Source organism: Danio rerio, chromosome 11 (genome assembly GCF_049306965.1).
Source record: "Danio rerio strain Tuebingen ecotype United States chromosome 11, GRCz12tu, whole genome shotgun sequence".
NCBI lineage: Eukaryota > Metazoa > Chordata > Actinopteri > Cypriniformes > Danionidae > Danio > Danio rerio.
Genome location: NC_133186.1, coordinates 1,327,738 through 1,350,750, shown reverse-complemented (window position 1 = coordinate 1,350,750; position 23,013 = coordinate 1,327,738). Strand labels below are relative to the sequence as shown.

Sequence of the window (23,013 nt, the reverse complement as noted above, 5' to 3'; positions counted from 1 at the left end):
AAACACAAATGTCAGTAATTTGTCCTTAATAATAAAATACCTAAAATGAAAGTCAAACGGTTAATTTAGAGAGATTGGTTGTCATTTTACTAAGTTTTAAATATAATTTTAAATGACAAAAAATTACTGTAAAAATTTTAAGCATATTTTCTGTTTATTATTATTAATAATTAATAATAATAATTATTATTATTATTTACAGTGTACTACTTCCGGCGAGATTCTGAAGTGCTTATCCGATGGACGCAATGCTATTCCATGATACACCGAGAGATAATTAATGAATGCGAGTGAATTAGGTCACATGATGATGACAAAATGACATACGTAGTACGTCCGAGCTCCATTCATACTGCTCACATTCATACTGTAAAGAGTGTACTTTTCTAATGGTTGAGTAGTAAATTCATATGCAGTACCTACTCAGTAGTAGGCGATTTTGGAAGCAGCCAATATGTCTTATTTTGATAAACAATTAAAATATTTTGTAACAGTAAACATGTCAGACATTTTTAAATTGTGTTATTTATTAAAGACGGTCCCTTCCTTAACCTTAATTATTTTCTAATTGTTTAACAGAGCAATAGCATTTTTCACAGTGTTTCCTATTATATTTCTCTTCTGGAGAACGTCTTATTTCCTTTAGTTTGGATGAAATAAAACAAATATAGATTTTTAAAAAATCTGCTGTGGTCAATATTATTAGCCCCCTTATTTAATAATGCAATTATTATTTTTTGATTATACAGAACAAACCACTGTAGTCCAATGACTTGCCTAATTACCCTAACATGCCTAGTCAGCCTAATTAAGCCTTTAAATTGTGCTTTAAGTCTACATTTGCAAAATAATTAGTAAAATATGGGTAACACTTTATAATAACTACACACTATAAATCATTTATTAAGCATTAGCAAATAGTGAATTCATTATCCGTTAAGCATTAACTCTACATTAATAAGTGTTAGTAAGCAGTTTATAACTGCAGCTGCAAATGCCACATTCTTGACTTATAAGCACCTATATAATGTGTTTAATGATTGTATTTTCATACTCTGTTAATGATTTATTTTCATTACTAAATTAAGTATCGAATTATTTACAAACTGTTTGTATTTAAGATTTGTTGAGGGTTTTCAGGATCACTCAGAATGAGTTAGTAAATGATTAATAAACTATTGAAATCAACATTTATATGTCTTATTATACAGGCATATAGTAATAGTTAACTAATATGTTAGTAAATGCTTTATTAACTGAACTTCATGCAGGTTTGTGACCTAATCTAAAGTGAGGACTATTCATGCTTTATAAATCCCTTATAAATGACTATTAAAGGTCCAGTATCAAATGAACGAAAATCTGTGCAATCTTTCTAAAAAGTAAAATTACTGTAAAGTTTAAACATTGCAAAATAACAGGAGTGTCAAAATATGACATCCAACTGAATAAAACAATAACAATATAATAATTTAACATTATAATAAGATGCAATGTTTAAACTCTACAGTGATTCTGTTTTAGATCAGGTTGCAAATATTTATTTTTCATTTGAAGTCCAGTTTCATTTGTGTATCTTTAAATGAAGAGAAATGATTAATGTCTTTTTTTCTGTTTAGAATTTAACTGAGCCTTTATTTGTCATTTATAAGGGATTTATAAAGCATGAATAGTCCTCACTTTAGATTAGGTCACAAAACTGCATAATGTTGAGTTAATAAAGCATTTATTAACATGTATAGTAACCATTAATATATGCCTGAATAATAAGATATATAAATGTTGATTTCAATAGTTTATTAATCATTTACTAACTCATTCTGAATGATCCTAGAAACCCTCAACTACTCTTAATAACAAACAGTTTGTAAATAATTCGATACTTAATTTAGTAATGAAAAATAAATCATCAACTAAGTATGAAAATACAATCATTAACCACATTATATAGGTGCTTATAAGTCAAGAATAGAGCATTTGCAGCTGCAGTTATAAACTGCTTACTAACGTTTATTAATGTAGAGTTAATGCTTAACAGATAACAAATTCACTATTTGCTAATGCTTAATAAATGATTTAATGTGTAGTTATTATAAAGTGTTACCAAATAGGTACTATGGCAAAGACAAACAGAAATCGTTATTAGAAATGAGTTGTTAATGTTTAAAAATGGGTTGGAAAAAACAGCACTTGGGCAAATTTGACAGAAGAAAAAGTGAGCGTTCTCCAGTACGGTGGGAAGCTTTTAAACGTGGAGCACACACACTGAAGACTAATGTGTAACTTTATCCCTCTTCGATTTCTTCGAGCTCCCCAGTCAATACGCTTGCCTTTAATCTATGCTTACCTTAGCATAATCAGTCGATGCTGAAGCCGGGCTGATGGAGGGAAGTCAGAGCCTTTCTGCTAAATAAAGAAAGTGCACTCTAAGGATGAAGCGAGGCTGCTGGATCCTCCTGTAGGCTACGGCATATCATGTGGGTATTATTGAGCTGCCGGAGCGCCCACTTTTCTCAGAGCTGTGGGTGTTGGCCACTCTCACAGAGAGAGTTCCTGGCAGATGGAGCCGAGTGAGGGATGGAGGAGCCTGGCGACCTCCCAAAAAAAAAGCAGAAAGCATCTCCTTTAAGTCAGATAATGCTGCCGCTAGGGCTGCGTGATAGATGGTTTCAGCATTGAATCTGCAATAGTTACACTGCGGGATCTGCATTGTGGATTTGAGATTGTAATTAATCAGAAATCACAGTTCAGAACACATGCAAAGCTGTAGAGTGAAAGATTTCTTTTAAGATCTGACTGCGAAATCGGACTATTTCAAGCGAATTTAAAGTCCGCCTCAAATCAAAATTTATAATGTTTATTTTGCTAGCTCAGATTGTTAGTGTTATCATGCATTTTCTTGTCTGCTTAGTCCCTTTATTAATCCGGGGTCGCCACAGCGGAATGAACCGCCAACTTATCCAGCAATGATTTTAAAAAACAGATTTCTTTACTATTTAAAATGTTATATTTGGTTATCTTTTCTGCTGGAGATACTGCTGTCCTAAAAACAAACAAACAAACAAACAAACAAACAAACAAACAAACAAACAAACAAACAAACAGACAAACAAACATTAAAAAATCGTACATATACTGTAGGAACGGTATAACAGAACATTTTGGTGATTTTAAAGAGCCCCTGTTGTGGGTTTTCGAAAATGAGCGCCCATGTAGTGTGTAACAGCTCTAAGTAAAGTGAAATATCCAGCTAAGGCTTGAATCTGAAAGTGGACAGTTTTTATAACTATTGGTTCATCTAAAAAAAAAAAAGAGTTGACTCATAGTGGTTAGAATGAATCGTCTTCATAACGAGTCTTTAGCCAACCCAAGCTCATTCTGGAAACGTAGCCCCGCGGACGTTTCTGGAGACCGCGATTTACGTGGCCGGAGGTACGTAAGGCCGCGTTTGGTTTTTTTCGAGCGAACGCTGCGGGGCGGTGTGGCGCCGCTCCGCCCCTCCTCTTCGCGCTCACCGGCCGACGGAGGCCCCGGAGGAGGACGAGCCGGAGCCAGCCGCGGTGGACGACGGCCGGGATCGAGTCTGGGGAATGGCGGGTTCCGCAAATCAGGTAAGACGAAAAACGGAATCCGGAAAATAAGGGCGAGAACACGGCGGGATCCAAAAACGCGGTCGAAATCGAAGACGGAGGCTTTTGCTTTTTTTTTTTTCCCGATCCGGCGGCTTTTCGCGCGAGAACAGCGCGAGCGTGAACGCAGCGCGCTCCCGAACGCGAAAAAGCGCACACAGCGGCCTCTCGCGGATCAGCGAAAAAAAAAAATCGCTCGAATAAATACCTCCCGGGATGTAAAACGCGGTCCGCAGAAACGTCCGCTTGGCTACGTTTCCACAATGAGCCCGGGTTGTCTTTAGCTGTTTCGCTGTGACGTGACTACAAAACATAATTGTTGCGCGCGCAACCCATGAAAAATGTAGGCACAGGCAAAGGCAAACTTTATTTATAGAGCACAATTTTACACAACCGTAGTTGATCCAAAGTGCTTTACAATAAAATAAAACTAAAAAACACTAGTATTAAAAATACAAAGAAATATATTTAAAAGTAATATTAAAATACAAATAATAAAAAATAACATGCATGCATCAGTCAAAGGCAAGAGAGTAAAAACAAGTCTTTAAGTTAGATTTAAAAGCATCCAAAGAAGGAGAGATTCTGATGTTCAGAGGGAGACTGTTCCAGAGCCTTGGGCCGCAAAACTAAAAGCTCGATCACCTTTTGACTTGCAGCGAGACCGAGGGACAGACAAAAGGAACTGGTCATGGGATCTTAACGGTCTAGAAGCTGTATATGGCCTAATAAGCTTACTGACATAGGCCGGGGCAGAATTGTGCAAAGCTTTATAAGTGAAAAGAAGAATTTTAGTGCAATGAGGCGAGGACAGGTGAGATGTGATCTTTTCTCTTAGTTCCTGTTATTAATCTGGCGGCTGCATTTTGGACCAACTGTAGCCGAGAGAGTGACTGAGGTAGGCCAATGTACAAAGAGTTGCAGTAGTCTAACCGAGAGGAGATTAAAGCACGGGTTATGATTTCATCTTTTTTTTAGAAAGAAAGGGTTTAAACCTGCGCCTTGCCCACTAACACAGCAGCAAACAGATCCTGAAGTCATCATGAGTCAAGAGGACAGTGTGCTTACCTGGATATTGTTGGAAGTGTGAGGGGAAAGAATTGATTCAGCAGTCTACACGCTTACAGTGGGCGATTCATTCGTTTGTTAAAGGAAAGATCAGAAAAGAAGACTGATGTATGAGACTTGTGGCACAGTGGCACAATCGCCTCATAGCAAGAAGGTTGCTGGTTCGCTTCCCAGCTGGGTCATTTCTGTGTGGAGTTTGCATGTTCTCCCCGTGTTGGCGTGGGTTTCCTCCGGGTGCTCCCACACAAGTTCAAAAAGCATGTGGTGTATGTGAATTGAGTAAGCTAAATTGTCAGTAGCGAGTGTGATTGAGTAGTTTATTGAGCTAAAAGTCTTAGTTAATAGTTTATTAATAGGGTAAATTATGTGGCATGGTGGCTCAGTGGTTAGCACTGTGGCCTCACAGCAAGAAGGTTGCTGGTTTGAGTACTAGCTGGGTCAGTTTGTGTTTCCTTTAGGTTCTCTGGTCTCCCCTAAAGTCCAAACACATGTGCTATAGGGGCCGTAGTGTATGAGTGTGTGAATGAGTGTCTATGAATGTTTCCCAGTGATGGGTTGCAACTGGAAGGGCATCCGCTGCATTGAACATATGCTGGATAAGTTGGCGGTTCATTCCGCTGTGGCGACTCTGGGATTAATAAAAGGTTTAAGCCGAAAAGAAAATGAATGATTGACCTCGATAAAAGCTTTGTCCTGTTGTATTCACTTGTATTTTGTTGATTAAATGTAATGCGGATCACATCTATTCTTCTCAAATAGAGTTATTTAAATCATATCACATAAAAACTAAATATCACAAGGTCAGTTTTTTTCAATTTCGCATAGATTTACCGCTATGCTGTAGTCAGGATGGATGCCATAGCCTCCTGAAAGCTAGCAGCTCAGGGTAGTGAGAATTAATAAGAGTCTATGAAGGACAGGGAAAGGGCTCCTATTTTTACCCTGCGCGCTGTACGGGACAGGAATGAATGACTAAGTCCATGTGTTCAGACAGTGGAAGGACGTTTCTGTCGTAGCTGCAGTGCACAGTTTGGCGTAGAGGTGGGCAATGCGGAGCAGCTATTGTATGCTAATGGTGTCGGTGTGCTGTGCCCTTGCACCAGCTGCGAGTCGGCCAGAAGTGTGTGTTCGCTCACCGTGACTGTCCTCCCCCATGCCTTCCTCTGTTCTCATTTCTATTTCAGTCTGATGGGCCATCTCACTTCCACGCAGTGCACATCCTTACCCGAATTAGCCTGTTTAAAAGTAACCAACAGTTAGACTGTCTGGCTAATCTCCGCGCTCACGTTTCTCACACCCTGATGTGTCTCCTGACTAATTCCTAATGAATTGAGAGGTGAAATATCTTGGCTCGGCGCAACTGAGGTGTATTAAAAGCACAGATGGGGGACCTTTATTTAACCTTGCCGCCTAAAGGAATAGTTATCTAAAAATTTCAACTCAGTCATCAATGCTGATTTTTATGCCCGTTTTGGAATTAAAACTGCTTAATGGAAAAGTCAAGATTTGCATAAATATTGAAAATATTGTCAATGGCTGCCAGCAATCTTCTTCATTGTGTTTAACAGAAGAAAGAAACCATAAAGGTTTAAAACCAAATGAGGGAGAGAAGTATGCTTTTTATTAATATTGCGATATTCAAGATTTGTAAAGTCATACAGCTCCGGATAACTCGAAAGAGAGACCGATAGCAAAGACTCTAGAATACATAAGACATGCCACTCGTATACTTTTGATTGGGGAAAAGTGTAACTGTCAATATGGTGAAAGAAGCCCCGCCTTCTAGTACAGGAGCCAATCAGCGATCACTATATTGCGAGTAAAGCCCGCCTTCTAAGAAAGGAGCCAATCAGCGATCACTATATGACGAATAAAGCCCGCCTTCTAAGACAGGAGCCAATCAGCGATCACTATATTGCGAATAAAGCCCGCCTTCTAGTCCAGGAGCCAATCAGCGATCACTATATGGCGAATAAAGCCCGCCTTCTAGTCCAGGAGCCAATCAGCGATCACTATATGGTGAATAAAGCCCGCCTTCTAGTCCAGGAGCCAATCAGCGATCACTAAATGGTGAATAAAGCCTGCCTTCTAGTACAGGAGCCAATCAGCAATCACTATATGGTGAATAAAGCCTGCCTTCTAGTACAGGAGCCAATCAGCGATCACTATATGGCGAATAAAGGCCGCCTTCTAGTACAGGAGCCAATCAGCGATCACTATATGGCGAATAAAGGCCGCCTTCTAGTACAGGAGCCAATCAGCGATCACTATATGGTGAATAAAGCCCGCATTCTAGTACAGGAGCCAATTAGCGATCACTATATGGCGAACAAAGCCGGCCTTCTAGTACAGGAGCCAATCAGCGATCACTATATGTTGAATAAAGCCCGGCTTCTAGTACAGGAGCCAATCAGTGATCACTATATGTTGAATAAAGCCCGCCTTCTAGTACAGGAGCCAATCAACGATCACTATATGCTAAATAAAGCCCGCCTTCTAGTACAGGAGCCGATCAGCGATCACTATATGGTGAATAAAGCCCGCCTTCTAGTACATTAGCCAATCAGCGATCACTGTATGGTGAATAAAGCCCGCCTTCTAGTACATTAGCCAATCAGTGATCACTATATGGTGAATAAAGCCCGCCTTCTAGTACAGGAGCCAATCAGCAATCTCTATATGGTGAATAAAGCCCGCCTTCTAGTACAAGAGCCAATCACCGATCACTATATGGTGAATAAAGCCCGCCTTCTAGTACAGGAGCCAATCAGCAATCTCTATATGGTGAATAAAGTCCGCCTTCTAGTACAAGAGCCAATCACCGATCACTATATGGTGAATAAAGCCCGCCTTCTAGTCCAGGAGCCAATCAGCAATCTCTATATGGTGAATAAAGCCCGCCTTCTAGTACAAGAGCCAATCAGCGATCACTATATGGCGAATAAAGCCCGCCTTCTAGTATATGAGCCAATCAGCGATCACTATATGGCGAATAAAGCCCGCCTTCTAGTATATGAGCCAATCAGCGATCACTATATTTTCGAATAAAGCCCCCCTTTTAGTACAGGAGCCAATCAGCAATCGCTATGATCGAATGACAATTCTCCAGGGAGGGGCTCAGACCAGACGTGAGTTTCTGCAGATTTTGTGCGATAAGAACATTTAGAAATGAAACTAAATAGACGGTTGTTGTTTAATTTTATTGGTTATTCGTAATGTGGAATTTAAATCGTAAGCTTGGTTAGTAGTTTTGAGGAATTTGATGTTTCCCCATTTAAACAGAATGCGCGGGCATACTACCCAAGAGGCGTTTCAAAGAGTGAAATGACTTGCCTTACTTTGCGAATAGATATTGAATCATTGAATATCAGCATATGCAGCTAATAGGCTAATTTTACTGCATTTACAATGGAAAGTAACAGAACGATGTGCACTTTGGGAGCCACTCCATGTAATCCAATGCCGCATTTAAAGCATTAGAAGCGCTGAAGGTCACAGCGAGTTGGCAAAACATCCCAAAACACAAGACAACCACAGCAAATCCATGAAGCATCCGCAGCCACCGTTCCCCCAACACTATTCGCTTCTGGAGCAATGACAGAGGCTGTTGGAGACCGCGTCACATGGCTACTTAAGCGCTGTCCCACCTTCGCTAGGCTGCGCCCTTGATCAGCACACTAATCTAGACCGCCAGTCCGTGTTCTCATTCCCCTCTGACATATCCTATTTAGTCTCCTATCCCGTCAGGAATTGCTGTGAAGGAGTACAATCTCCTCTAATAAGGACAGTAGAGCTGCCCTGATTCCAGCAGCCATTCTTAAAAGGAGAAAGCATTTCCCTCAGAGGACAGATTATAAATAAGAGAGCGGGCCACATTTCTCCTCTTCCAGGAGACAGATGCTGGTGAACGGGTGACCTTGAGGGTGTAGTTTGAGTCGGTGGCACAGAAAAGCGTGCGACGTGTAACGTGATCCGGGGGTGTCAGGGCCATCTGAAAAGGGGTGTGGATACAGCTTAATCCTTATCAGCCCGGCTCATGAATATTAAGTGGTAACTTATATCAGTAGATGTAACTCAGCTGCTGAAATGCAACAAGCACTTGTTGTGTTTGGATTTCTGATTACCGTTACAGATGCGACCGGGTCGTGTTGACCGTAGCAATGGGGCACACGTCACACTGATTGCAGATGCGATTGGGCTGGTTTCACGCTCTTCACACGCAGTTTATTTCATCAGTGGGTGTACTTACAGGTCACTGGGGTGGCTCCTATCAATATGTACATTAGTACCCATCAAGTCCACATATGCACCAGAAAGGTCCCGTGAAGTGTTCAATGTTGTGTGACGTGATTTGATCTGAAACATGAAGACAGAGCGGAACATATTGTAGCCCCTCCCTCTTTTAATTAACAGCCAATAGCATTTTGTTTTTAGTCTTGAAAGGGGTGGGGCTTATCAGATACTAGAGAGCATTTGATTGGTGAAAAGATTTGAGATGAAACTGGAGTATGATGCTGTGTTCACACCAGACGCGGAACGCGCGGATAAATATTCGCGCGTAAATAGCCGAGTGAACATTTGAGTTTACTCGCTTCAACCCCCGCTCCATTCGCCCGTCAAATCCGCTTCAATCGCGTGTCAAATTCACTTCAGAACAGACATGGATTCGCGTGATGGGCAGGGCTTCTGTCTGCCCGGTGACTCTAGCTTCATAGCTAAATGGCGAACATGGATTTTATTAAGGAAAATAACAGTGTTAATGTGCTTTATGGAGACTGAAAAACAGCGTCGATACGTTTACGGTCCTGTATGAGTCCACTGCATCTTTTCAGAGGTGCATCCAGCTCTGTGAGCTCATAAACTCCTCCAGAAACTGAACCTGGATGACGGAGACTTTCAGCGGTGCCTCTGACCGAGCCAAGCCCAGTTTGATGACTTGTTGTCGGTGTCGCCTGGAGGATTTCCCCCGGGACACCTTCTACAGGTTCTACGTCACAATCACGCCCCTACAAGAGCAAGCTTCTGATTGGTTAACGCGGTGCGAATGTCCGCTGAAGTTCAGATTTTCGCACTCAAGAGATTCGCGCGAAATGCTCGTTAAGCGCGTCAAACGCGCAAACACTCAATTCGTATCGCGCTATTTGCACCGCGCCATTCGCGTCATTCGCTCCGCGCCATTCGTGCCATTCGCGCGTATTGCGCCGCAGGATGTCTATTCGCGGGTTTACATTGACTCAACATGTAAATCACTCGCGCTTGACGCGGCTGGTGTGAACGCAGCATAAGGGGACGTCAAAAACATTGCTTATCTATTTATCCAAAATTAACAATACAAAAGTGTCCACTTAAGAGTACCAATGTCAACCTGATATGAACACAAATCTTTTAAAAAAGGTACTGACCCAGTGAGAGGTTTGTACCTTTATTTCTAAGGGTGCTTTCACACCTAGACTTTTGTTTCAGAACCTGTCTCGTTTGCCCAGGTAATGCGGTTCACACAGTAAGTGTGTGTGTTTTTGTGTGTGTGTGTGTGTGAATGAGTGGGTGTTTCCCAGTACTGGGTTGCAGCTGGAAGGGCATCCGCTGTGAAAAACATATGCTGGAATAGTTGGCGGTTCATTCCTCTGTGGCGACCCCTGATAAATAAGGGACTAAGCTGAAGGAATGCAAATGAATGAATGAAATACAATCCCCAATAGAGTCTCGGTGTGTTCATGGTCACACTAATGGACCGCTCCTGTTGAAGTGGGTCGGGCAGGTGTGCGTCCACTGCTGAAATGTGCCGTCTGTCTCCAGTCGCACATCTGTCAAGTCGGATGTCTGCACGACACCGCTATCCACGGCCAGGTCACTCGCTGATGTTCTGCTTTTTCATTTTGTCACTGTCTTGCTTACCCTCTTGACCTTTGCATCTATTTTTACACCTGTGTGTGTGTTTGTGTGTGTGTCGTGACCTGTGGTTTGATGCTGTGTCAGCGAGAGCTTTGATGTTGGCACATTTCAGCAAAGCCGTAGAGACGTATATGAGCACACATTCTGGACTGTTTACTGTGACCGCAACAACTGCTCCTCAATGCAGAAATACAGCAAACCCACACATTTCTCACAATTACTTACAGTTGAAATCAGATTTTATGTACACAAAAAAAAAGGAACATAACCATTTTTTTAATGTCTGATGGTAAATGACACTAAACATTTATTATTTTAGGTCTGTTAGGATTTCCTAAATGATTTACATTTGCTAAATGCCAGAATAATGAGAGAAGTTTTTTTTATTAATTTCTAGACAGTCAGAAGTTTACACACATTTCCTTGGTATTTTTTAGTTTTGCTTTTAAACTGTATAACTTTGATCAGATGTTTTGGGTCTCCTTCCACAAGCCTCTCACAATAGTTTGCAGGAATTGTGGCTCATTCCTCCTGACAGAATTGGTGTAACTGAGTCAGATTTGTAGGCTGTCTTGCTCGCACAAGCTTTTTTAACTCTCCCCACGCATTTTCTACAGGATTGAGATCAGGGCTTTGTGATGGCCACTCCAAAACATTCACTCTGTTGTCTTTAAAGCACATTTTAACTAATTTGGCAGTGTGCTTAGGGTCATGGTCTGTTTGGAAGAGCCATTTGTGGGCAAGTTGTAATGTCCTGGCTGATGTGTTGAGATGTTGCTTCAGTATTTCTCCATAATGTTCTTTCTTCATGATGCCATCTCTGCTGTGAAGTGGACCAGTCCCTCCTGCAGCAAAACAGCCCCACAACATGATGCTGCCGCCCCCATACTGCACAGTTGGGATGGTGTTCCTAGGCTTGTGCGCTTTCCCCTTTGTCCTCCAAATGTAACACTGCTCATTATGGCCAAACAGTTCAATCTTAGCTCCATCAGAGCACAGGACATGTCTCCACACATGAGTCTTTCTCCCAGTGTCATTCAGCTAATGGTAATCTGGCTTTGTTGTTGATTCTGGCTTGTTGATTTCCCCATGCTGTCACACAAGGAAGCAGTGTGTTTGAGCTTTTCCTTCAATACTGATCTACAGTTGTGCCTCAAATGGAGCCAATCAGAAGCTTCCAAAACCTTGACACCATCATCTGAGCATTTTCAGAGGCAGAATAATCTTATTGTGTGTAAACTTGACTTTCAAGAAAATTTCTCAAACAACATCTCTGTCGTTATTCTGCTATTAAACAGAACAGAAACTAATGTGATAATCCTGACCTACCTAAAAGAGAAGAAGTTCAGTCACATTACCATCTGACTTTTTTAATGGCTATGGTCATGTGCCTTTTGATAACGGTGTATGTAAACTTCTGCTGTCAACTGTATATTGCCATTAATCTTTTTGTTGGTGTCTATGTACAGATGAAGACAAAATGAGCCTATAGTATTTCCAAAGTGATGTTACAAGGCTCAAAATGAACCTTTTTGCATGGTAGCACCGATGCTCCTTACTTCAAAAATTAGGTGCACCAGCCAACATTTAGGTGCTCCCACCAAAAATGATGAGCATCGGTACTACAAATGTTATATTATTGAATTTATTGCATTTGAAAGCAACACTAATCAAAAAACCAAGCAACTCTAAAAAAAAAAAAAAAAAAAAAAAAAAATCTGCATGCGCCCACCGACCCTCACGCACTGCTTGATATGAATACTGCTTTTCTCACGGGTGCTGTCTGATATTGCACAGATGATATTGATATATAACTTATTATTTGCATACATCATCTTATTAGCAATAAGGGTATTTTTATGAGCTGCAATATTAGTTTAATCTTAGTGAATGCATGCTCTTTATCGATGGTGAACGCGGTGCTAGTCGCACGACTGACAACATCATGCCACATTTGCTCATCTTGTTCAAAATCTGCTTGAGTTTCTTTCTGAAGCATGCTGGAAAAACATCAACATCCATGAGAATTGTTTTTTACTATGGAGGTCAGTGGCTGCTTATTTCCAGCTTTCTTCTTTAGAATATCTTGTTTTGTGCTCATTATGAAACTCATTAGCATTTCCAATCGCTTGAGTGTGAGTAAAGGGAGTGTAAATGTTCATTTTTGGTTGAACTGTCTTTTTAAACGTGTTTAGGTATTGCATATCCTGATGATAGAGCTGGCACACGATCATCATCATCATCATCATCATGAGAGTGTTGGATATGCACATTGCTGCGTGTGTCATTCAATGTGTTGAGTGTGTGTCATTCAGTGTTTCATGGTAACAAACTCAGGGTTGTGAGTCACCTCGGTGTGATTGCGCTGCTGTTCTCAGATCTGTATGATAGTTAGATTTCAGACTAATGGACTTTAATGGGTGCGTCTGAAATCATACTGTATACTTCCATATTATATAGTACGCTAAAAACAGTATGTGAACTGAGTAGTATTTCCTATTACTTCCGGCAGGATTCTGAAGTGCTTATCAGATGGACACTACACTATCCTATGGTGCAGTTACATTCATACTGTATAGAACATACGTTTCTGATGGTCGTGTAGTCAATTCAAATGTAGTAGGAGATTTTGGACGCAGACAGACACTGTTCATTCAGTTCAAGATCTTCTCGACACTCGAAAAATTCGGACTGTTTTAACGTAATGGGTCAAATATGGACAAACCCAATGTTCATTCATTGATTTCCTTTGGCTTAGTCCCTTAATTAATGAGGGGTCGCCACTGCAGAATGAACCGCCAGCTATTCCAGTATATGTTTACACAGCAGATGCCCTTCCAGCTGCAACTCAGTACTGGGAAACACCCATACACTCTCACAATCTCACACACACTCATACACTAAGCATCCCAGCAGGCACAGGATGTCAACATGACGTCAAATTGACGTTGTACCCCAACGTCGTGGGAACGTTGCATTTTGTTTGGAATTGCAAATCTGGTTGACGTCAGAACCCAACACCCAGCCAGTAATCAACTGAAAATCAACATCTAATGATGTTACAGCTTGACGTCGTGTGGACGTTTCCACTATGACGTCTATCAGACGTTTGATTTTGGTTGCCATACCTGACGAATAAATGTCAGTATTTGCCGTCAATTTGACATCGGTTTAAGAGTGCTTTCACACCTGCCTTATTTAGTTCGATTGAATCGCACTAGAGTTCGTTTTCCCTTTTGGTGCGGTTCGTTTGGGCAGGTGTGAATGCAGCAATCGTACTCGAGTGCGCACCACGTGAATTCTGGCCAATCAATATGCAGTTTAGAAAATATGTTCAACAACATCTGGCCAATGAGAGATGTGGATTTTGTCAGATGACTGCATTTTGGCTCGTTTTAACTGGTTCGGACCAAAGCCAGCAGTGTGGTGTGAAAATGACCCAAAGACGGCAGAAAATGCAACAATGATCATTTATTACTCTTGGTCCGGACCAAATAAAACGAACTACAGATGTGAAAGCACCCTAAGATGGTGGCTTAAGATTGGATTTTAGTCATGTTCCAATGCAACCTAAAATCAACCAAATATCAACGTCCTTATTGGATGTCAGATCAATGTTGTCCTTAGACAAAAAGTAAATAAAAAAATCTTACACATACCTTAGGAACGGTATAGCAGAACATTTTGGCGGTTTTAAAACGTTGATTTTCCAAACCGTGGTATTCCTTGAAAGTGGTTATCGTCTCATGCCTAGTCTCCTGGTGGTTCGGCGGTATGGGTTGCGTATTAGGAGGATCGGCTCATTAATGTTTATTGCCACCCTTCATAGAAAGATTGAAAATACTGGAAAAATGTTTTAAAACACCTTTACAGGATGATAGCGGGATAGAATTGTAAATTACGTGAGAATCCCGGGAAAAAATTGACGGATTGACAGGTATGGTATTGTCCCGCCCATCCTTTTCTGTGATTGGACGGCTAGCTCAAATGTGGCGCTGATTTGCGATGTTAACATCTGAAAAAAGGTGATCAGCGGTGGTGTTAAAATGCTCACCCATCGCTCCAATACCGTGGCGCTACATCGGGAAAATGCTATAATGAATGTTCAACTACATGTTTCAGAGTATCATTACATTTATTAGTTCAGAAATGTAGGCCCAGAACACTTAACAAGTCAGTAAAAACCAGAAGATGCTGCAGACTTGACACATCTCCAGCTGAAGTGGAATATTGATTAGTGGGCGGGGTTTTGTTTTGAGCTCCACCTCTCATCTTTCACTAATTGTTGGAGGGGTGTGGCTAATCAGATTTGGCCCAGTCAGAGTCATCAGAGAGGGAAGTGGATTAACTTGCACAGAATAACTGTTCACCTTAAGACTAACATTATGCGCTGGCAAAATAAACATCGGACATTAGGATTACTTGTGGACTTAATGAAGGCTGTACTAATGCTCTCACATTGAGCTGAGGTTGTGTGGATGCGAGGCTGGTTTGCCTTCTGCTGACCGCAGTGAGAGCACTGGGGGAGCTGTGGAAGCTGCTTTCCTATTGGCTGATTTCTCATATTATTTTCATAAGAATGTTAATGGCAGCTTTGTGTTGGAGATTCACCTGAGCTCCACGCCGGAAACCTGACACTGACATCCCAACCGGAGAGACACTGGGAGAGGATGGACACACACACACACACACACACACATACACACGTTCAAACTTTCACTCAAAGACACACACTCAAACTCATACACACACACACACACACACAGACGAACACACACACGCACACGCACACACACACACACACACACACACACACACACACACAGACACGCGCACACACACACACACACACACACACACACACACACACACGTTCAAACTTTCACACAAAGACACACACTCAAACTCATACACGCTTAGACAAAGACACACACACACACACACACACACGTTCAAACTTTCACACAAAGACACACACTCAAACTCATACACGCTTAGACAAAGACACACACACACACACACACACACACGTTCAAACTTTCACACAAAGACACACACTCAAACTCATACACACACACACACAAACACACACACAGACACACACACACACGCACACGCACACACACACACACACACACACACACACACACACACACACACGTTCAAACTTTCACACAAAGACACACACTCAAACTCATACACGCTCAGACAAAGACACACACACACACACACACGTTCACACTTTCACACAAAGACACACACTCAAACTCATACACGCTCAGACAAAGACACACACACACACACACACACACACACACACACACGTTCAAACTTTCACACAGACACACACTCAAACTCATACAAGCTTAGACAAAGACACACACACACACGCACGCACACACACACACACACACACACACACACACACACACGTTCAAACTTTCACACAGACACACACTTAAACTCATACACGCTCAAAGACAAACACACACACACACGTTCAAACTTTCACACACAGACACACACTCAAACTCATACACGCTCAGACAAAGACACACACACACACACACGCACACGCACACGCACACACACACACACACACACACACACACACACACACACACACATACACACATACATACACACTGACATACACAATAGACAACACACTCGCATAGAACAGCTTTATACTTACACATTATTTACACAGATTTGCAGAATACACACACACCCAAACTCACACACACTCACACATTGATACACAGTGGGTTGTTTTGAAATCTTACTATATACGTGTTGACAACTGAGCTTTCACAGAAATATATAGCTCAACCAGTACACACACACACACACACACACACACACACACACACACACAAACATAATACACTCTCTCTGCACTCTCATTAATGGACAGTGTAAGTGTGAGTGTGTGTGTGTGTGTGTGTGTGTGTTCTTCTGGGATACTGCTGGATCCACATATAACAGACTTTAAGAAGCTCCATCAGAAAGACGGCTCAGCGAGGTGTGTGAGTCGCCCTCGAACAGCACACAGTCATGTTCCAGATTCATCATGATATTTCACCGTCTGCGTCGACCCAACACTGCAGAACCAACCCAATACATACAGTACATCAGCAGTTCTGCTCAACCCTTCACTTCAGTCAGGTCAGATGAGGATATAACACCAGTGCACATTAAACTCCACAGTAGCCTACATATTATCCGCTTGTTAAGCGGTGACGTGTCGGTGACGTATGTAATGCTGTTTCCGGGTCCAAGCCGCCATTCATTTGAGTGGAGAAATCATTCGTTTATGATCACGTTTTATTCCTATCACACATTAAAGTTAATTTAATATAAAGTCATAGTGTACACAACAATCTCTGCATAACAAATATTTAACAATTTATAAATAATGAATCACTTTCTGGCCATCGGATATTAGGCATGGACATATATATATATAGCGATCGTGATTTTCGAAAGTATTAAATCGCTTTGTAAACGTTTATTATTACCATTTCACCTCCTCATTTAGTTGAATAGAGCGCTTGGACCCGGAAGCCGCTTCGCGTGACGTCACACTTAACAAGCGGATACTGACAGAGAAACCAATAAATAATCAAGGAGGACAAAAACAAACACTATTCATCCAAATATGCACCATATGGAATGAACAATATACGCCTGAATAAGGTTGTAGTGGCCAGGCAGTGGCGCAGTAGGTAGTGCTGTCGCCTCACAGCAAGAAGGTCGCTGGTTCGAACCTCGGCTCAGTTGGCGTTTCTGTGTGGAGTTTGCATGTTCTCCCTGCCTTCGCGTGGGTTTCCTCCGGGTGCTCCGGTTTCCCCCAAAGACATGCGGTACAGGTGAATTGGGTAGGCTAAATTGTCCGTAGTGTATGAGTGTGTGTGTGTGGATGTTTCCCAGAGATGGGTTGCGGCTGGAAGGGCACTCGCTGCGTAAAAACGTGCTGGATAAGTTGGCGGTTCATTTCGCTGTGGTGACCCTGGATTAATAAAGGGTCTAAGCCGACAAGAAAATAAATGAAAGAATAGGTTGTAGTTCAATTATGTTAAGCTACGTTTTTCATCAATTGACAAATCTTCCATCCTTATCCAGAATGTGAAAGCATGTGTCCTTGGCCCAGTGTCTACAGTCCTATTTTTGTGCTTATTATTTATTATGTTGGCTTGAGAAAGCCAACATACTGTTATGCTACTCTGTCCTTGAAAACAAACGTATCTCCTCCCAGGCCGTTCATGCCACAAGGACCAAATGTGGTCAAAATGTGCCTTCTGCATTCAAGATTGTCAAGATCTCCTCATGCCTATAAGACTTATCGTTTTTTTGTTTATTTATTTTTTCTTGAGATTGACAAGACAATACATCATAGTATACAATACAACAAAGGAAAAATTTACAGTGTCTTATTTTTCTTATTTTCCCACTTTCCCCTTAAAATAAAATAAATTTAAATGTATGAATTATAAACAAACATATCCTATAAAAGAAATAATAATAAATTAAAAATAAAATACAAGAATTAAAATAAATTGTTAAACAGTATTATAATAAATGAGTAAGTTTACGATAAAAGCAAAATAATAAATAAAAAATAAAAATAAATAAATAAAAATAAATAAATAAATAAATAAATAAATAAAATTATAATAATAACAATTGAAAAAATAGAAATTAAAAGTTCACATTAAGGAGTCAATATTTCCTCTTTTCAATTAATTACTGTTTATTAGATCTGATATCAACTAAATAAGGTAAGCCTTTGATATAGTCTAAAACAGGGTTCCAGGTCTTGTAAAAAGATTTGAGAGATCCTGCAAGTAAACATCGTAATTTTTCAAGTTTTATGTAACTAAAAATTTCTCGGATCCACATGTCATGTGATGGAGGAATCACCTGTTTCCATTTGATAAGAATGGCTCGTCTAGCTAGAAGAGTAGAAAAGGCAATAACTTGGCGAGATGCAACAGTCAGGTCAACTCTCTCTGAAATACCAAAAAGCGCTGTCAAGGGGTTACGGTCTAGATTTATGTTAGACTTATCGTTTTTTTAATAAAAAAATGTTAAATATTACATTTTTACAACCCGGGCATATAAAAAAATTATACAAGCCCCAAATTTGGCCAAAAGCTGTATTTAGATGCGTTAGATTTTGTTGCAATATCTTTAAGGTTTATCAGACCTTTTTTTAAGCATTATTACAGCAATTTTTAAGCATTATTTTTCTCTAAATATGGCAAGCCATTTTTGACTTAAACTCCATATTTTTACCGATTTGCATGTATCACTATCACACTTATTAAGCGTTGTATTTTCAAAAAAATACGGCAAGCCATTTTTACATAATGTTCATTCCCTTAGTCCCTTTATTAATCAGCGGTCGCCACAACGGAATGAACCGCCAACTTATCCAGCATTTGTTTTACACAGCGAATGCCCTTCCAGCCGCAACCCAACACCAGGAATACATCATGTTCAAGTCCAGTTTTTGACACTCATAAAGACTGTCATAGAAACATCGGGGTTGATTAAGGTCACTCATATTGCCAAGAAGCTTTGATGTATCATCACTGACCTGTCAAATGTCCCCATAGCAACAAAACAGTATAACCTAGCAACCATTTAAAAATAGCAATATCTCTACATCAGAACATCGTAGGGACCTGGGCATTGGCTTGTTTGACTCGTGCTAGCAAATGGGACTTCCTGTGTACTATGCATGGTAACAATGATAATGGAAAACAAGTGCTAATAACGATTAGCTACATGCTGTGAATGATTATCTAAATGCAATAACATATGCTAGAAATGCCTACTAAGTATTAGCATTTGATCAAACATGTACACGAGCATTGCCATTTAGCAACTGCTTAGCAACCCCCTAACAACGCCATAAACGTTTTAGCAACTGCCTAGCAACCACTTAGCAACCGCCGCCGTGCTTTCTGCCAGCTGCCATTCCCAGTCCTAGCGCAGTTACGTTGGCTTTCTCAAGCCAACATCAAAGTTTATCAATGAACTTTAGGTTCTAGTTTTATATTGGACTTTGACACCAGTGAAACTAGTCAGCGACTTTAACCCGTGTAATGACGTGTTTTCTGAGCTTGTAGCCCAGTGTTTACAGGCTGCTACTGTATATCTGCACCCAAAATCAATTCAAACTGAAACACTCTGCCCAGTTGAGGAGAGATGTAGATCCCCCGGTTTGTGTTCATTTAAAGCGTACCGAGCCAGAAAATTAATTTAGCATCCAGCTATTATTTTCTTATAAAGGGCTGCAGTGGACGATGCTGTAGCCTGAAGGGCAGGACGGTCATTTGGAGCATTTCAAGACACATCCACAACCTGAGCATGGCAAACACACTGCAGCGTGAATAAAATGCTTCTTATTCTGTTTTGAGTTTAGTTTTGTGGCCAGTAGCCATGTCAAAATCAGGATAATGTACATCCAGCTGGTTGTTAGCTGCAGAATAAACCCTCCAGTCTGTTGATAAACCTGAACAATCGGTGCATGTACAGTACATTATATACGTTTATACACTCATCGGCCACTTTATTAGGTACACCTTACTAGTAAAACCTTTTGCCTTCAGACTGCCTGCCGTAGATTCAACAAGGTGTTAGAAATATTCCTCGGAGATTTTGCTCCATATTGTCATGATAGCATCACACAGTTGCTGCAGATTTGTCGGCTGCACATCCATGATGCCAATCTCCCGTTCCACCACATCCCAAAGCTGCTCTATTGGATTGAGCTCTGGTGACTGTGGAAGCCATTTGAGTACAGTGAACTCATCGTCATGTTCAAGAAACCAGTCTGAGATGATTGAGCTTTATGACATGCTGCGTTATCCTGCTGGAAGTAGCCATCAGAAGATGGAAACACTGTGCTCATAAAGGGATGGACATGGTCAGCAGCAATACTCAGGTAGGCTGTGGCGTTGATGCTCAATTGGTACTAATGAACCCAAAGAAAATCTCCCCCACACCATTACACCACCACCACCAGCCTGAACCGCTGATACAAGGCAGGATGATCCATGCTTTCATGTTGTTGAGGCCAAATTCTGACCCGAGCATCTGAATGTGTCAGCAGAAATGGAGACTCATCAGAGCAGCAACGTTTCTCCAATCTTCTATTGTCCAGTTTTGGTGAGTCTGTGTGAATTGTAGCCTCAGTTTCCTGTTCTTAGCTGACAGGAGCGGCACCCGGTGTGCTCTTCTGCTGCTGTAGCCCATCCGCCTCAAGGTTGGCCGTGTTGTGTGTTCAGAGATGCTCTTCTGCAGAGCTCGGTTGTAGCGAGTGCTTATTTGAGTTACTGTTGCCTTTCTATCAGCTGGAACCAGTCTGGCCATTCTCCTCCGACCTCTGTCCTCATCAACAAGACATTTGCGCCCACAGAACTGCCGCTCACTGGATATTTCCTCTTTGTCGGAGCATTCTCTGTAAAGCCTAGAGATGGTTGTGCATGAAAACCCCAGCAGATCAGCAGTTTCTGAAATACTCAGAGCAGCCCGTCTGGCAGCATTAACCATGCCAGGTTCAAAGTCACTTAAATCCCCTTTCTTCTCCATTCTGATGCTCAGTTTGAACTGCAGCAGATCGTCTTGATCATGTCTACATGCCTAAATGCATTGAGCTGCTGCCATCATATGATTGGCTGATTAGAAATTTGCAGGTGTACCTAATAAAGTGGCCGGTGAGTGTATATGGTCATATAAATGTTAAACAGTATCAGCAGGTTGCACAGAATGTTCTGAAATAAGTCAGCTCCATCTGAAATGCTCCAGAATGGTTCTGTGTGTGCTTCCACTCTGAGGACGTTATTAACGGGCGGATAACAGCGTGCAAACGCAGCGCTAGTGTTCCTGGAAGTGTGTTTGTTCTGCCGTCCAGATGTGTTGCGATGCTGATGCTGATGTCCATGTGCTGCAGCTCTCCATCTGCAGTCGATACCCACAACGCTTTATGTGTAGGGTTTCCATGGAGATCTATTTTTAACTGCGGTGAAGGCAGCAGGCATTCAGATATGCAATATTGTTGGCCCTCTCGCGCTCTCTTTCTCTCTTTTAAAAGGGTAATTTCTGAATATCATATCAGCTGCATAAGCGCATGCAAATGTTGCTTGTGAAAGCGCAAATGCATAAGGATTCCAGCACACTGCTGTACTGTATTAATAGCGGAGATGAGATGAGCTAGCGCTCTCACAAAGTGCAAAACTGCCCATGTTTAAGCTCTATAATGGTCCCCTATATGACGAGCGTGTGCGTGTCCTGGTTTTACACCCTAATTAATATGATATTCAGCGTTGTGATGAGTCCCAGAGCGCTCAGATTCACACTTGTTCAGTGAGTAATGAGGTCAGCTCCGCTTCTCTGCTGATTCCATCACAAACACTGCAAAACTCCCCATAAACCACGGCAAAAACAGCAGCGCATTTTAGTCTCCGGTACTGTAGTCATGGTGTGCATGAGAAACACTTCATTTCTTTTTTTCTGCTGAGCCTTTTCCCCTCCTTTGGGTTAAAAAAAGCACATTTCTGAATAGCTCTTATAGAAATAATGTACTGCTGTAGGGTGGCACGATGGCTCAGTGGTTAACACTAGCCCCTTTCACACATACAGACCTTTCCGGAAAATTACCGGCGATTTTCCGGAAGGTGTGTATGTGTGAACAGGCCCTTTTTGAAAATACCAGTAAATTCCTTCTGGCTATTTTCCGAAAAGAGAAGTTGTAACATTACCGGTAATTTGCCGGAATGCTGCGCTGTGTGAATGCAGAAGGAAGATTGCCGGAAAGAGCGCATGCACATCTAGAACACACTGACGTAAGACGTCTACTATAGCCAATCAGAACAGTCAGACGCATTCACAATATTTTCACAAAAGCCTTCGAATATTTTTCCAGACATATTTAGCTGCTAGATGTTAGTCAGATCACGTTTATATGTTCATCGTAATGCCAACCGTGTAAATAATCAGCGATAAGATGCTTATGATAAGCCGCTGTTTGTTTACCTTCAAGCTTTGCGTGTGCCCGTGAAACAGCACGTGAGCGCCAGCACACACACACACATATCATGTACACCAGGGGGTGTCAAACTCAATTCCTGGAGGGCCGAAGCCCTGCACAGTTTAGTTCCAACCCTGCTATAACACACTTACCTGTAGGTTTCAAACAAGCCTGAAGGACTCAATTAGTTTGATCAGGTGTGTTTAATTAGGGTTGGAACTAAACTGTGCAGAGCTGCGGCCCTCCAGGAACTGAGTTTGACAGCTGTGATGTACACTCTAAAAAAAAAAGGTTCCTAGAGGTTCTATATAGAACCTTGGGGTTCTATACTTGGCCAGTAGAACCTTTTACCCAAAAAATGGTTCCATTTAGAACCCTTTGAGT

General features: G+C 41.4%; 1 protein-coding gene and 1 long non-coding RNA gene across 47 annotated transcripts in view; both read left to right on the top strand.

Annotated features, from left to right (window-relative positions):
• atp2b2 (ATPase plasma membrane Ca2+ transporting 2) overlaps nucleotides 1–23,013 on the top strand; it is a 170,771-nt gene that overhangs the window by 61,077 nt on the left and 86,681 nt on the right.
• Nucleotides 345–12,276, top strand: LOC141376499 (uncharacterized). The gene is made up of 2 exons (XR_012386915.1): nucleotides 345–501; nucleotides 10,306–12,276. It is a non-coding gene; the product is annotated as an uncharacterized lncRNA (long non-coding RNA).